This window comes from Gossypium arboreum, chromosome 2, assembly GCF_025698485.1.
Source record: "Gossypium arboreum isolate Shixiya-1 chromosome 2, ASM2569848v2, whole genome shotgun sequence".
NCBI classification, from domain to species: domain Eukaryota; kingdom Viridiplantae; phylum Streptophyta; class Magnoliopsida; order Malvales; family Malvaceae; genus Gossypium; species Gossypium arboreum.
Genome location: NC_069071.1, coordinates 70803794 through 70820428, shown reverse-complemented (window position 1 = coordinate 70820428; position 16635 = coordinate 70803794). Strand labels below are relative to the sequence as shown.

The window sequence follows — 16635 nt, the reverse complement described above, 5'->3', positions numbered from 1 at the left end:
ATGAGCTTGAATACAAGCCTTTTGATTAAGTTTTAATTATGCTTTTTAAATTTTAGTTAAATTTACTAAAGTTTGTAATTTGAGTGTTTTATTGACCTTAGGGGTCGAATGAGGCCTAAAGGTGAGCTAATATAGTTTGTGAGTGTGCAAGAGGCCAATAAAAAGCATGCCAACTCGACATTGATCGTTGTCTTGCAACACCGAGCATTGAATGTCATGACATAGGGAGTAGAATAGAAGAATTCCAAGACTACTTTCGATGTCGAGACATAGCCTGGTGATGTCATGACACACCCCTGAAGATACCTTGAAGATGAGCATACTGTCCTCGATGTCACAACATAGGACTTGCTGTGTCGCTACATCATTTTGGTACTGGAAATAATAATGAGCTAGTGGCATTGATAAACCGTAATTTGTACATATTTTTACCCCATGTTTAACGCATTTTATGGATGATTTTCCATTAGAATTGGTGAATTTGATGCTCCTAATGCTTTAATTTCATGTTTTATACTTAGGAGAGCATAGGAGAACGAAAGGAACGAGAAACGGGCCAAAAACAGAGAAAATGGGCTAAAGTACGAACTTAACACAGCCTGGACTTCCTCACACGGACAGATCACACGGCTGTGTCAATCTGGAAAAATTGAAGCACAACTCACACGGGTATAGCACATGCCCGTGCCATTCTAACAGGATCAAACATGGCATGAAGTAATCGCTCACGGGCGTGTCACACGGGCATGTCCCTACCGAGCCCAAGTTAAGTCTAATTCGGAAATAGCCACTTTTGAGGGCTCATAGGCATTCCAAAGCCTATAAATACACCTTAGAAGAGGAGAAAAGAGGACACACAGAATAGGGAGTAAGGAAATTACTCCAAGAAAGCCGATTGATTCATCTCAGAAGCCGGATTCATCATCAAGACTGAAGATCTCTCCTCAATTGCCCTTCAGGCATTTTGGGTTTTCTTTATGTTTTGTATTCTTTATTTTTTTTAGATGTTTTCTTATTTGGTTATGAACTAAATCCCCTAAATATCTAAGAGGAATGAAACCTAAGACGAATCTTGTTATTATTTTTTGAATCGTATGATAAATATTTAAATTGTTATTAATTATGTGTTCTTAATTCTTGTTTTGATATCCCAGGATACAGATTCAAGATAAGCTCTTATTCGAGACCATTACTTTTTGACGAAGAAATCATTCACACAATACGGAGAAACCAGAGAGAAATAAGGCGAAGTTTAAGATACACGGAGAACGAGCAAGAAGACGATACTCAACCCCCAACCAAAGAGATGGCTGAAAACCAAGGCAATCAGCTACCTACTGCAATTGTGGTTAATCAAAATCCTGGTCCACGCACTATGTATGATTATGCTAAACCCTCTCTAACAGGAACTGAATCGAGCATAGTTAGACCTGCTGTAGCTACAAATACTTTTGAATTAAAACCTAACACTATTCAAACGATACAACGATTTGTTCAGTTTGATGGTTTGCAGGATGAGGATCCCAATGCTCATTTAGCCAACTTTTTAAAACTATGTGATTCATTTAAAATCAATGGCGTTTCTGATGATACCCTTCATCTTCGGTTGTTTCCCTTTTTATTGAGGAACAAAGCTAAACAGTGGTTGAACTCGTTACAACGAGGGTCAATTACTTCTTGGGAACAAATGAATGGAAAATTTTTACTAAAATATTTTCCGCCGACTAAAACAGCTAAATTACGTAATGATATCTCTTTTTTTGTCCAGATGGATTTAGAAACACTCTACGATGCTTGGGAGAGATACAAGGACCTTCTGAGAAGGTGCCCTTACCATGCGTTACCACTTTGGCTCCAAGTACAAACATTTCACAATGGTCTGAATCCTTCGACTCCGCAAATGGTTGACGCAACGACGGGCGGAACCATAAAAAATAAAACACCGAAATATGCCTATGAGTTTATAGAGGAGATGCCACTGAATAACTATCAGTGGCAAGTCATGAGGACAAATCCAACAAAAACAGCCGGCATTTATAACATCGATTCGGTCACCATGTTCTCTAATCAAGTAGAACTCTTAAATAAAAAGATTGACGGTTTTCTTAATTCTTCACAGGTTCACCCAGTAATGCAATGCGAAGCAAGTAGCGGTGGAACAAACCATTCGGAATACCAACCTTATGGCCACAACATAGATAATGAGCAATTAAACTACATGGGTAATAATCCTCGACCACAAAACAATCCATATAGAAACACTTATAATGCAGGTTGGAGGAACCACCCCACTTTCTTGTGGGGCGGTCAAGGAAATCAAAGACCACAACATCCTCCGGGCTACCAACAACCACCCTACCAATAGGAAAAGAAGCCAAATCTTGAAGAGATGCTCTCAAAGTTCATATCAGTGTAAGAAACCCATTTTCAGAACACCAAGATAGCACTTAAGAATCAATAAGTGTCGATTCAAGGGCTCGAGACTCAGATAGGCCAGCTTTCCAAACTAATCTTTGAACGACCACAAGGTAGTTTACGAAGTAATACCAAACCTAACACAAGGGAACAGCTCAATGCAATTAATATTCAAGATGACGAAGGAGTCGTTGAACCTGAACCAGAACCGAGGCACGAAACTGTGGTAAGCAAAGGTCAAAGTGAGGTAGATTATAATAAAAACAAACCAGTGGTTGTCGAATATAAACCTTGTGTGCCATACCCCAACGCAACAAGGAAAGACCACTCAGATGAACAATTTGGTAAATTCCTTAAACTCTTAAAAAGTTACACATTAACTTACCGTTTATTGAAGCTCTATCGTAGATGCAAAACGCAATGAAATTTTTAAAGGAGCTTTTAGCAAATAAGCGAAAGTTGGACGAGGCATCGCATGTGGAGCTGAACGCAGTTTGCTCGGCCATTCTCCAAAATAAACTACCCAACAAACTAAAAGATCCAGGGAGCTTTACGATTCCTTGCTTAATTGGTAGTTTAGACATTAATTATGCATTGGCTGATCTAGGGGCTAGTATCAACGTCATGCCTTACAAAATGTTTAAGCAACTAGGTTTCAGGAAACCCAAACAAACTAGGATCACATTGAATTAGTAGATAAAACTATAAGATTCCCTAGAGGTATTATTGAATATGTACTAGTTAAAATCGATAAATTTATATTTCCCATTGACTTTATTGTTCTAGACATAGAAGAGGATAGCAACACTCCCTTAATCCTAGGAAGGCCCTTTTTAGCAACTGCTAAAACCATCATTGATGTTGGCACAGGTGAACTCACACTCCGAGTGGGAGACGAAACAATCACCCTTCAAGCTCAAAATTTTGGCAACACATCAGGGATTGAAGGTAATTATTTAAACCATCCTACTAAAACTAACAATATGGTGCAGCCTACTTTGCAGAAAATGAGTCTGAAAGAAGCACACGAGTTGTTCTCAAGCAATAGTAGAGAACCTGTTCATGAAGATCAAAGACTATAAATCAGGGAACTCGATGAATGGCGAACACACAAACCAAGAACACCCGACAAACCGAAACTACGCTAAAACGAGCCCGATAACTCTCCAAATTAACTTAAGGTTGGTGATAAGGTCTTATTAGATGCCGCGGATCCCCACATTGTCACTACCACACCAAATGAGGAAATCCCTCTTACGGTACTTAGTATTTTTCCATTCAGTATGGTGGAGGTGAGTCATCCCATGTTCGGCACTTTTAAGGTAAACAACACCCGGTTAAAACCCTATTTTGATGAGATTGATAGCAGGAATGAGGAGTATAAACTCCTCAAACCACCATCACCATTCACTGGAGAGGTAAGTCGAGCTTAGACTATAAATAAGCACTTCTCAGGAGGCAACCCGAGCACTAACAATATTAATTTCTTTAAATTTTGTTATTTAACTCCTAACTTACTAATAGAAATCTTGAATACAGGTGTTTTCACAGAGACACGGCCAAGCACACGGGCGTGCTTAAGGCCGTGTGAAAATAGGGAAAAAGATTTCCCCAACACGGGCTACGATTAAATGCCACAGCCGTGCGATATGGCCGTGGTCAAGCATGCCAAAACAACACGGGCGTACCACAAGCCTGTGTAGAAGAACCATGGGCGAACCTGACAAAATAGTTGGTCGAACTTGCCAGATTAACACGGGCATGGAGCTTGAACACACGGGCATGGGAGAAACAAACGAAGTTAGACACAGCTGGGCGACACAGCCGTATGAACTCACACGCCCTAGGAACACGGACGTGTACTAAATGTCAAACGCGCCCAAATTTGAATTTTGCGAATCACACGGGCTGAAATTGGGGAACACGGGCGTGTGCCATGGCCGTGTACCCCAAAATCTATAAATACCCTGCACTATTCACTTTCTTCCCCATTCAAAAACCCTAAACCTAGCCGCTGCAACTCCACACGGCCCCCTGCCACGCCCGTGCGCCGCCTACAACTCCATTCTCGACGCCCACTCTCTTCCCTTAGTGTTTGTTTACTCCTCTTTCTTTTATTTCACTGATTTATAATGCTATTTATCATATTAATCTATGTTTTTCATGTTTTTTCCATATTGATAGTCACATAAATTTCATTTATCAAACAAGTTATCATCTTTCTCATGTTTAAAATCTTCCTCATTACACGATTCCTACACTTCATGTAATTAGTTAGAAGTAAATATTCATGGCTAGGATAGTTGAAATAATCATGCATACTATGTTGACATCTCTTTTCATTCATATAGTATTTTGCATGCCATTCCTTGCCATTTTTACTTATATCACCATGCTCATGCCACATCAAAATGGGTCATTAAACTTATTGTTTTAATTTAGTAATTGTGGTTGAATATATTCATGCATTCTCCTTTTCGAATTTAGTCGCATTCCTTTTATATATTATAAATTGTCCACTCATCAGAAAGACGAATTGATGTTTCCACTTGCAGGTACACAATGTCGTCTTGAAGAGGAAAGAAAACTGCCGTACCGGCCTCGAAGAAGAGGAAGGTAGTGTCATCTTTCACGGGTCCAACAGCAGAAATTCATCACCCTCTCCTGCAGTTCCCCCGAGGGCCCCAAGAAGAGATTTTTCAAATACTTCGGGCCTGACCCTTAATTGTTGGCCGCTGCATCGACTGGGCTACCATAGAACAAGTTCAGATGACTGACGCGATTTGGGCTCTCCTAACCACCGACCCTTGGGAGCTATTCTTCGGGATTATCGAGCCGACATACCTCGAGCTCACAATGGAACTCTACTTAACGTTCCATCTTCAAACCGTATTGACAAGGTACGATGATCACAGCATGGTCCTGTTTCGCTTAGGTGGGTTAATCCTCCAGCTAAGCGTTCCAGAGTTTGGTGCTGCACTAGGCTTATAGACGGAGGAGTTCAAAGAGGAGAATGAACTACATGCTCTCAGTCGCCACACACATTTCTCTCCCTCAAAATGCTGGCACACGTTGGCCCCTAGCACGGCCTCCTACAATTCTAGCCGCTCCAAGGCATCAGTTCTCCCACCATCCCTGAGGTACTTACATGCTATTTTAGCTCACACGATTACAGGGAGGTGAGAGAGCACTGGCATCGTCAACACCCACGACGTCTACTTCTTACGATGCATGTCGCAAGGGTACATCATTGACCTTGCCTATTTCATCGCCATTGCGATTCAGCACCAGACGGAGCGGCATCGAAAGGGGGTCATCTCCATTGGCCCCTACGTGACCCAGCTGGGGCGACACTTTGGGCTCCTCAACACCGCGGCCCAAGAATCATCCCTCACCCTCATCGTCCAGATGTCTCCACAAGGCATCTCGAGCATGCTTAGCATGAGGATGATCGAGAGGCGCCGAGGAACCTATCCTCCCTAGTACTGTCTAGCCCAATCTACCGAAGAGGAGGCCTATGAGGACATTCCTGATGATGTCCCCCTACAACACGAGGACCCACCGGCTCAGCCACCACCACCCTCTCGTCCAGTTCATGCGGCGGCTTCATATGCTAACATCTCTGAGCGCCTCACCCGATTCGAGAAGTAGTGTTTTCAACGATTTAAAAATATTGATGCTACTCTAAAGCAGATTTGTAGCACCTCCACATCTCATCGCCAGTCCCACCTCACGAACCATCCAGCGATGAAGATGTTTAGAAATATTTATTTCGTATTTTATGTTTTTAATTTTTATTGAAACTACTTTTTATTTTTATTAGATTTTAGAAATTGTATTTTTAATTATTAAATTCGGTTATTTCTTTTTGAGTAATTATTCTTCCTAATACCCCCTAAAATGTAACACCCCTATCTCGTAATTGTCACCGGAATAGGTAAGGGGCATTACCAGACTTGTAACTCATGTTAGAACAGTAAAATTTTGAACTTTTTCTTAAAATAACGATCATTCATTTAAATAAGTACTAAGCACAGCCACGGATAAAATTTAAACTTCTCTAAGTAAACATTCAAAAGATGCCATTTTCGCATGGCTTATATACATTAACCAAAAATATTCTTTCGCCACTAGTCTATTCTATACATGCCATAAAATAATTCTAAACATAACAGTAACAAGCAGTGGATAGTGATAGTGTGACTAGTTGCTGACGATCCCCGAGCCTGTAGCTTTACAATGAGATCTATAAAACAGTGAAAACAAAGTAGACGAAGTAAGCATTACAATGCTTAGTAAGTTTTAAGCAGTGTCAACAGATAACAATCAAATTATAACATAGTTGTTCGTATTTTTATTTCACTCTTCCTTCGGGCATACCATCCCTTTACCGAATATGCACATCTCATCATATACAATAGGCAGATAAACATTCACATAAAAGTGAGCTCATGTGACATAGATATATTGTATGATTTCACATAACCTCTCACACTGATCCGATGTCACATAATCATAGGAATAGTCTCATAGATTGCTCTCGTATGCATCACATAACTACCTTATGATTTAGTTCAAATCAAGCTCACATATAAACTTGGAGTACATACCTGTTTAACCTTTCGCATTGAGTAAATTTATAAGTAATTCTTATTACGAAGTCTTATAGCTTTAAACTCTCCTCGGATTATCGGCGGGACCTTTAGCTCAGATGAAATCTCCACACAAAGTCAGCGGGTCTTAACCCGGACATAGTCACCACATATAGTCATCGGGCCTTAAATCCCGGATTTACATCACAGAGTTTCATGCATATTTATTCACATGTTACAGCATTCACATCGACTATCATATTTGTAATTTATTTACCTCATCAAATATCTAATAAAACACACCTTCCGCCGTTTGTCATTTGGCCACAATATATATATATATATACACATCTCATACATATCTCACATTAGCCATTTGGCTTTACCACATATCCATCTCATATACGTTTCGCATTAGCCATTCGGCTTTATCTCATATCTATCTCATACACATTTCGCATTAGCCATTCGGCCTTACCACATATATACATGTTCACATTCATCACATTGGTCATTCGGCCTTATCTCATATATGCATGTTCACATTCATCACATTGGCCATTCGGCCTTATCGCACATACGCATGTTCACATTCATCACATTGGCCATTCGGCCTTATCACACATACGCATGTTCACATTCGTCACATTAAAATCCTAAATCAAAATATAAATTTTCATGTATTCACATCACAATTATCCAAATATACTTCACATACCACATATACTTTCACGTATACACTTTGTCTTGGCTGAATCTACATCTATCATTTTCCAATGAATAATTCAATTTCATGCCATACTATCATTTCATATTCAAATACTTATGAACTTACAATTTCACAAATTTTAATATCAAAGATCCATCTATCACTCATATATCATTTTACAATATCACAATTTAGAATTCACGTATGGGTTTAATCAATAGCTTATGAGCAACTAAAACAAGTTTTGTCAAGGTTTACAACATAATCTCAAATTCAGCACAAGCTGTTTTTCCTGAGCAATAGTCACTGAATTATTTATAACTGGAGCTACAAAACTCCAAATCAATTGCCGTTAATTTTCTCTGAATATAGACTCATACATCGTCCATCCATAAAATTTTCAGAATTTTTGGTTTGGCCATTCAATACCAGATTTTTCTTAAATTTTCCCCTATTTCACTGTTTGACTAATCTGACCACTCTTCACTACGAATCAAATTTATCATTTTACAGAATTCAAAATGTGTTGTATTTGATTTCATTTGAAACTAGACTCATTACGGAGTCTAAGCATATAAATTTTATCTTAAAACAATTTTTGTACAAATTATAATGATTTTCTAAAAATAGAATAGGGGATTTCGGAGTCATTCTGACACCGTCTCACACAACTTTAAATATCTCTTTATAGGAAATTTCTTTGCTCACACGGTCTCTTTTATAAGAAACTAGACTAATTAAGCTTTGATTACATATTTTATTCAGCCTATAATTCCACACCAACAATTTATGGTAATTTTCTAAAATCACGTTACTGCTGCTGCCTAAGCAAATTATTACAATTTGCTCTTAAATTTCCAAGTCCAAACACTTATGAACTTACCATTTGAGTTTAAAACATATCATGGCCCCATCATATCTTATTAAATCAACTCATTATGTCCTATTATGATTGAATTTACTCAACGTTTAATCACTTAAAACTTACCTTGGATGTGGTCAACGACTAGATATCCACGGCTATTCGTTTACTTTCTCTTTTCCCTTATCCGACTTTGATCCTCTAAGCTCTTGAGCTAAATCAAACAATTTACTTCCCAATCAAACACAATCACACGACATCCATATACATTTTAGAACCATTCTTAACATATTTACTACTCATTTACAAACAAAATACTCATATCACATTTATAAAACTACCTTTCATAAACACTATGTATAAATATGCATTTCTTCACTATTTACTAAGTCAAGCCAAACCACATGATTTATTAATCGTTAATATATATATATACAGCATTAACAACTTCACTTAAGCTTAAGTATAAAATTTGGTCTTACCAAATTTTGCACATTTTACCAAAATAATAACTACCAATTTTACACATAAGTGCCGAATCAAATCATACCAAGTTACAATATCACTTGACTAATGAAATATCCAAAATATCAATCTATCATTTACCAAATTCATAAACCACATATAAGGCACATTTTAAACTCAAGCATGTAACTTAACAACTTAACCATTAGTTGCCGAACCACAAACAAAACATATCATAGGCATGTAAAAACATATTTTACCAGTTGATAGCCAAATATAAATATGCAACCCTTTACCATTTCCAAAATACATATGCATGGCCAACCTTTTAACCATATATTCGGTCATAAAATTTATTCCTTAATAATTCAACCAATTTCACAATTTAAATCAAAACTAATTGCATCATTTATAACCGTACCTAAATGAACATCAAATAGTATACAAAACATATTCATACGTTAACATCTCAAACCTTACTTTAACAACCAATATGCAAGATATCACATATACATAACTTAGCTTATGAAAGCATATGTACTATATCATAAACACATCTTTTACCAATTACCTCACTTAAGCCAAATTTTATAATCAACCACAAAAAAATATACCACAAATCATACTTCCAAAATGAGCTACTTCCATGGCCGATTATATTTCATCATTAACATATCTCATTTTCGAATCATATAATCAATATCACATACACATCACCCAAACACAAATCATACCTATCATATAACAAGCATAACAAAATAAACCAACCATGTCAAATATAACCATAATTTGATCAAACCTTGAAACCGAACTTAACAAAATAAACAAGCCATTGAATGATTAGAACTTGAACTAACCACCTTCTTTATACATAATTTTCCAAGAATTTCAAGGTACTTACCTCTTCCAAACCTCAAAATTCTAAGTTTAATCTATGGGATAAGTAGAGTTTGAACTAATCATCTCAAACATGCATAGATTTTCAAGAATTATTCAATACATACCTCATTCTAGCCATCTTCTAAGCCAAAAATCAAGGCAACCAAACTTTCTTCTCCCTCCTTTTAGGCTACGGTAATGGAGGACAAGGATCAACCAACTTTTGATTCAATTTTCTCTATGACCGAATGCACATACCTCAAATTTTTAGCTTGCTATCTTGCCGAAATTCTCAAAACATATTTCTTCTTTCTTTCATTTTTTTTTCGGTCAAGAAGAACAAAGAGGATGAAGCCTTTTTTTTTTTGTTTTCATCATTTTCCCTTCCATTATTTTATTACCATGCTCCTTATTTTATCATTCCTCCCATGAAACACCAACATAACATGTTATGACATGTTTTGCCCATCACACTTTGTCCACCCTATTTGTCATGGCCGGCCACTACTAATTAGGGGGGGGAAATTGACATGCAAGTCCACCCTTTTTATTACATGCACTAATAGATCCTTATGTTTTGACCTATCACATTTCAAAAGTGTCACACATAAGTCCTATTGACTAAATTCACATGCAATTTACTAAATCAAAGCTTAAAACTTTCACACATTCATATTCACATATAATAAACATAAAATATGACGGCTAATTATTTTTATGACTCGATTTTGTGGTCCCGAAACCACTTTTCAACTAGGTTCAAATTAGGGGTGTCACATAAAAAGTTCCTGATTTTATCACAGTTATATAGCGCTCTTAAGCTCATCGTCATATAGGAACTAAAACTCCACCGGGAAAGCTTCTCCACGACTGCCATGTCCTGATCAACCACAACCATAGCTACCACTAGATATAATATTCTTTTGGCGTAGGACTTGTGGCCTAGTGAACCTTTACGACCGCCGGAGTATCCTCCTCCACTCTCAAACCGATTCCTCTCCAGAACTCCAGTTCAAGGATTTCATCATACAGGAAGTTTCACTTCTCTCCCTATCTCATTTTTATACTCTTTGTACATTGAGGGCAATGTATATCTTAAGTGTGGGGGGTATTTATTTCATTATCAGAAAAATCTCTGAATAATTACCTTGTTCTCTTGAAAAGCTCTCATATCATATTGAGGATAAATTTTAATTGATTTATGATTTTGATTGATATATCTTTAATTAAAACATAGGCATTTATGCATTGATTGTTTAAACTTTAAGACATTAGAGAATCAAGCATGCTAATTTGATTTTTAAGAAATTAAAATTATAGGTTGTTCCCCAAGTCTAGTATTACTTTGAATTGGAATTCACAAGTCTAAACATCAAAAAGCCATAATTTATGTGAGATTTTTGAGCCTTTTGAGCATCTATTAATCCTGTCATGCTCACTTTTATTATTGCTTTGAGTGCGTTAGTATTGAACTATTATTCTAGAACTTGCTTGATTATGCATGTCGAGACTACACCATTTGATTTGATATGTCAAAATGATTAAGGCACTTAGGATTAACTCACTCATGCCATGAAAAGCCTACCTTCACGAGTAAACCCCCTTGAGCCTAAGAAGCAATTTCTTGTTTTACCCTTAATATTAACCTTTAACCCATTATTGTTGAAATCCCCTAAATTAATCCCTATTTTTGTCGAGATTTGAGTTGAATGGATTTCTTAGCTATGTTTTGTTCTTAATAGTTAGTCTATATTATTTAACTTGTTCTTAAAAAAAATTATGTATACATATCTGTAATTTCATATTCTGAGAGAAGCTCTATTGTACGCAAATGAAGAGTAACTCTTTTTCTAGTTAGGCAATTTTTCAATTCAATCTCGATTCTAACCCTTTCTTTCAGCTTGTGACCACACCCACTAACCAAGCCTCACAACAACCCTCTAAAGACCTTTTGATTGATGTATCATCTTAAATTATAGTGGTGGAGATTTGATTTTCATGCAAGCCTATGGTAATGACTTTTCACAGTGAGTGATATGAGTGAATCTTTAGTGAGGATGTGAAACTTTGTGATATTCTAAATCAAAGGTAATTACTTAGATGCAAAGAGACACCTATGTTTGCATGATTAAATACTTAACTTGGAATTTTTAAAACTTTTATGTTCTTTTAGTTGAATTCTCAATGTATGATTACCTATGGATTATTTTGAGATATTATCGATAAGAATAATAAGTTGAGGAGAATTTATTTTAATTACGAGTTGAGGATTTTGCTTGAGGACAAGCGAATGCTTAAGTGTGGGGGTATTTGATAAACCGTAATTTATACATATTTTTAGCCCATGTTTAACGCATTTTATGGATGATTTTCCATTAGAATTGGTGAATTCAATGCTCCTAATGGTTTAATTTCATGTTTTATACTTAGGAGAGCATAGGAGAGTGAAAGGAACAAGAAACGGGCCAAAAACAGAGAAAATGGCCCAAAGTACAAACTTAACACGGCCTGGAAATCCTCACACGGGAAAACCACACGGCTGTGTCAATCTAGCAGAATCGAAGCACGACTCACATGGGTATAGCACAAGCTCGTGCCATTCTAACAGGCTCGAACACGGCCTGAAGTAATCGCACACGGGCGTGTCCCTACTGAGCCCAAGTTAAGTCCAATTCAGAAAAGGCCACTTTTGAGGGCTCATAGGCATTCCAAAGCCTATAAATACACCATAGAAGAGGAGAAAAGAGGACACACAGAATAGGGAGTAAGGAATTACTCCAAGAAAGCCGATTGATTCATCTCAGAAGCCGGATTCATCATCAAGACTGAAGATCTCTCCTCAATTCCCCTTCAGGAGTTTTGGGTTTTCTTTATGTTTTGTATTCTTTATTTTTTTGAGATGTTTTCTTATTTGGTTATGAACTAAATCCCCTAAATATCTAAGGGGAATGAAACCTAAGACAAATCTTGTTATTATTTTTTGAATCGTATGATAAATATTTAGCTTGTTCTTAATTATGTGTTCTTAATTCTTATTTTGATATCCCAGGATATTGATTCAAGATAAGCTCTTATTCAGAGGAGGAATAGACCCTGGCTAAGAGTACATTTATCATAATTAAGCGGAGTTGATTGCGCGCCTAGACATAGGGTGACAAGATTTTGCCGGATTAGGGTGACACCTAAGAAGGGGATCCATAGATCGAGTTAATACAACCTTAGAGTGTTAATTAGAGAAAAGTCTCGGTTATTCAATCTAGGGATTAGACGTTATTAGTATTGAATAGGGATAATAACATAATTTAGGGATCTCTACGGAACAAGTTGAATGCATAAATCGTCCGATTCGGAGCCAAAATAACAAGTAAAGTCTAGGTGGATTTGTCCTTAGGTATTGTCTTAAGTCAATCGATTTTTCCCAAAAGCAATTCCCCAATTCTTTTCTTTGTGAGTTTTTATTTTAGATAATTAGTTAAATAAAACAAAACCCCATTATTCTTCGGCTAGATAATAAAAAGACAGTCATTACTAGTACTTTTAGTTCCTTTGGGTTTGACAATCCGGTCTTGCTAAAACTATACTACTTTTCGATAGGTACACTTGCCTATATTGCGATAATAGTTAGTTTCAAGAGCGATTAATTATAAATATTTAAAACTTATCACGAAATAACACGATCAGGCATTTTGGTCCGTACAATCAAACATTAAGCACGAGGACGACAACTGACCTAGGGTTATAGACGAGGACCACTTTAAAGTTTAGAAATAGGCTCATCTAACACATGTTATAGACAAATTTTGTATTGTATAATTTTCATCTTAGATTTAATCTTTAGTTTTTTTTCTTTTCTTAGGCTTTAGGTTTATTTAAGTTTTTGTTATTTGCTTTTGTGGGAGAAATTAGATTTGTGAAACATAATCAAACTTTGTGAGGATTCTACATTCAATTCTAATACAAATTAGGCTTCTTCTATACATTATACTCTTGAATTATTATTCATGTCTACTCTTTCTACCAAGTTTATATTGTTTATGAGATCCATGAGGAATTAATCCTCTTGTGAGGGATTAGAGAGTGGAGGTATGATTAATTAACTATTCTGTAGGGTTCTTTTAACGGATCAAGTTTTTAGGAAAGAGAGAACTTAAACCCTAGGCTGAACAATCCTAGGAAGTCATTACGGTAGGAATTAACCCAAAACTGGTATGGCCTATCCGTGAACACCTTAACCCTGAATTGGTTTGGACTGTAAGGTTGAGAGATAAGTAGTTCCTGTCGACTCGTTATTCTAGTGGAAGATCAGAAGATCCTGCTGGGATATCGCCTAGTTGATTTAACAAGAAAACCTGAACTGAGAGTGGATTATGATTACCGAAGCAAGCTAATCACCCATGCCAAGATTTGATATATTATATTATTTTATTTCTTGTGATTTATTTCTTTTTTTAGCATAGGTTACAAAAGCCTTTCTTTTTATTTCATCGTAATATAATTCATTTAAAGTACTAATTAGATCTATTTCTGCTTAGGTTAGAATTAATTGAGTGTTCAACTCCCTTGGGTACGATCCTCGAAGTACTCATCTACACCACTGTAACTATATTCTGTGTAGGATTTCTACTCTGGACGTTGGTACATCCGGAAGCAATCAAACACACCCTTAAACTAGAGCATATTGCCTTTGATGTCATGACACAAACACTAGGGTGTCGTGACATTGGCCTTGTACGAGGTTAATTATGAGCTAGGGTTATTTTTGTCCGTAAAATGGAAATTAAACATGAAAATGCCATCTAATCTATGGTTAAGGACGTCTATTACTTTAAATCTATAAATAGGCTCACTTAGCCCTTGTTGAGAGACAATTTTTAATACTCTATATTTTCTCTATAATTCTAGTTTTAGTTTTTCTTTCTCTTAGGCTTTAGATTTGATTTACAGTTCTTTTCATTAGTGTTCTTTGAAGAACGTGATTTTTAAATGCGATCAAACTATTGTAGATTTCGTTCTTCACTCAAACACATCTCATGATTCTTCTTAAACTCTTTTCTTGAATTGTTTTTAGTGTTCATCTTATTTTTCAGGTTCATTATGTTTGTAAGATCCTTGAGTAACTAATCCTCTTATGGGAGATTAGTGAGTGGAAGCGTGATTAATTAATTGCTATATAGAGTTTTCTTAGTGAATCAACTGTTTGGGAGAGGAATAACTTAAACCCTAGGCTTGATGACCCTAGGAAATAATTTAGGTGAGACTTATGCCAAATTGGTATGGCCTATCCGTGAACACCTTAGGCTCGAACCAGTTTAGATGTGTGGTCCAAGGATAAGTAGTTCTTACTAACTCATTAGTTTAGTGGAAGATCGAGAGATCCTGCCAGGATAACAATTACTTGATAGAGTAGAAAACTAAAATACAAATTAGTTATGATCATTGAAGCAAACTAATCAATTAGGCTTAGATTTGATTGAGTTTAGAGATTCAGTTTTCCATCGTTCTTATTTTATGCATGTTTTAACAGCCCGATTTTACCTAAATCGGAACAGTGGTTTTAGAACCAAAAATTTGAGGTTGTAAAATTATTTTAATATTTTTTTGGTGTTTACAGTATGTGAATCTATATGTGTGAAAATTTCGTGAGCTAATTTTATCGTTTAATAGCTCAATTTGAGAAAAAAGACTAAATCACGTAAAATGAAAAAGTTACATTCCACTTGTTAAAAGTGCTTAATTGTCATGGCTTATTAAATGAAAGGTCCTTATGTTGTAATTAGACCATTGTTAGTGGAGATGGACATAAATGGCCTTATATTTGATGATTAAATGGTTTAATAATCAAGGGTAAAATGGTAAACTATGAACTAAGTTATATTAAATAAAGTAAAAACAATTTTAATGTGAAATGGTCATCTTCCTCAACCGAAAACAGAAGAAAGAAGAATCCATATCCATGTTTTAGGGTTCGACACTTTATGTTTGTGATTAAGATAAAAAACGAAAGAAATAAGATTTAGATCGAGGGAAATTGAAAGTTATTGAATAGTTGATCCGGTTCCTCTATTCCGACTACGAGGTAAGTTCATATGCAAATAAATCTCTTTGAATTGTTGAATTGCTATGCGTCGAACGAGCAAGTACGAACATGAATCGATGAAGTTACGACATTCAAAAGTCTCGTATGAACCTTAGGATTAGTATAGGATACGAATGTCATGGCATTAGGTTATCGAGATGTGATTACATGTAAGACCATGTCTGGGACATTGGCATTGTATTGTGATTGTAACAGCCCGGTTTAGACCCTAGTCATGTAACACTCCTTACCCGTATCTATGTCGGGACAGGGTTTGACACAATTTCTTGAATTCAGGCCATAAAATTTCATTTCTTTTAAAAACATTCAATCACGTGCATAATGCCCCTTAGGCATTATCATTTTATTTCTACATTAAACATTTAATTCATGTTCATGACCACCTCAATTGGTCATAAAACATGCATTCAACACACATGACATATTACCAACCATGCATGGCAAACAGGCATATTCACATCACAATTATTAGACACAACATGAATAGCTAGATTTACAAGTCGTAATCAATAGCTCAATATAGGTCAATACATTTGGCCAAATTATAATAACACAGGTTATAAAACTAAGTCCATATACATGCCACTCACTTGATATCTCTAACTTATGTATAAAT

The 16635-nt window shown here is 36.2% G+C and overlaps 1 non-coding gene across 1 annotated transcript; it reads right to left on the bottom strand.

Moving 5' to 3' along the window:
* Positions 1-1735: 1735 nt before the first annotated feature.
* Positions 1736-1842, bottom strand: LOC128289475 (small nucleolar RNA R71). The gene has a single exon (XR_008279124.1). It is a non-coding gene; the product is annotated as a small nucleolar RNA R71 (small nucleolar RNA).
* Positions 1843-16635: the final 14793 nt, after the last annotated feature.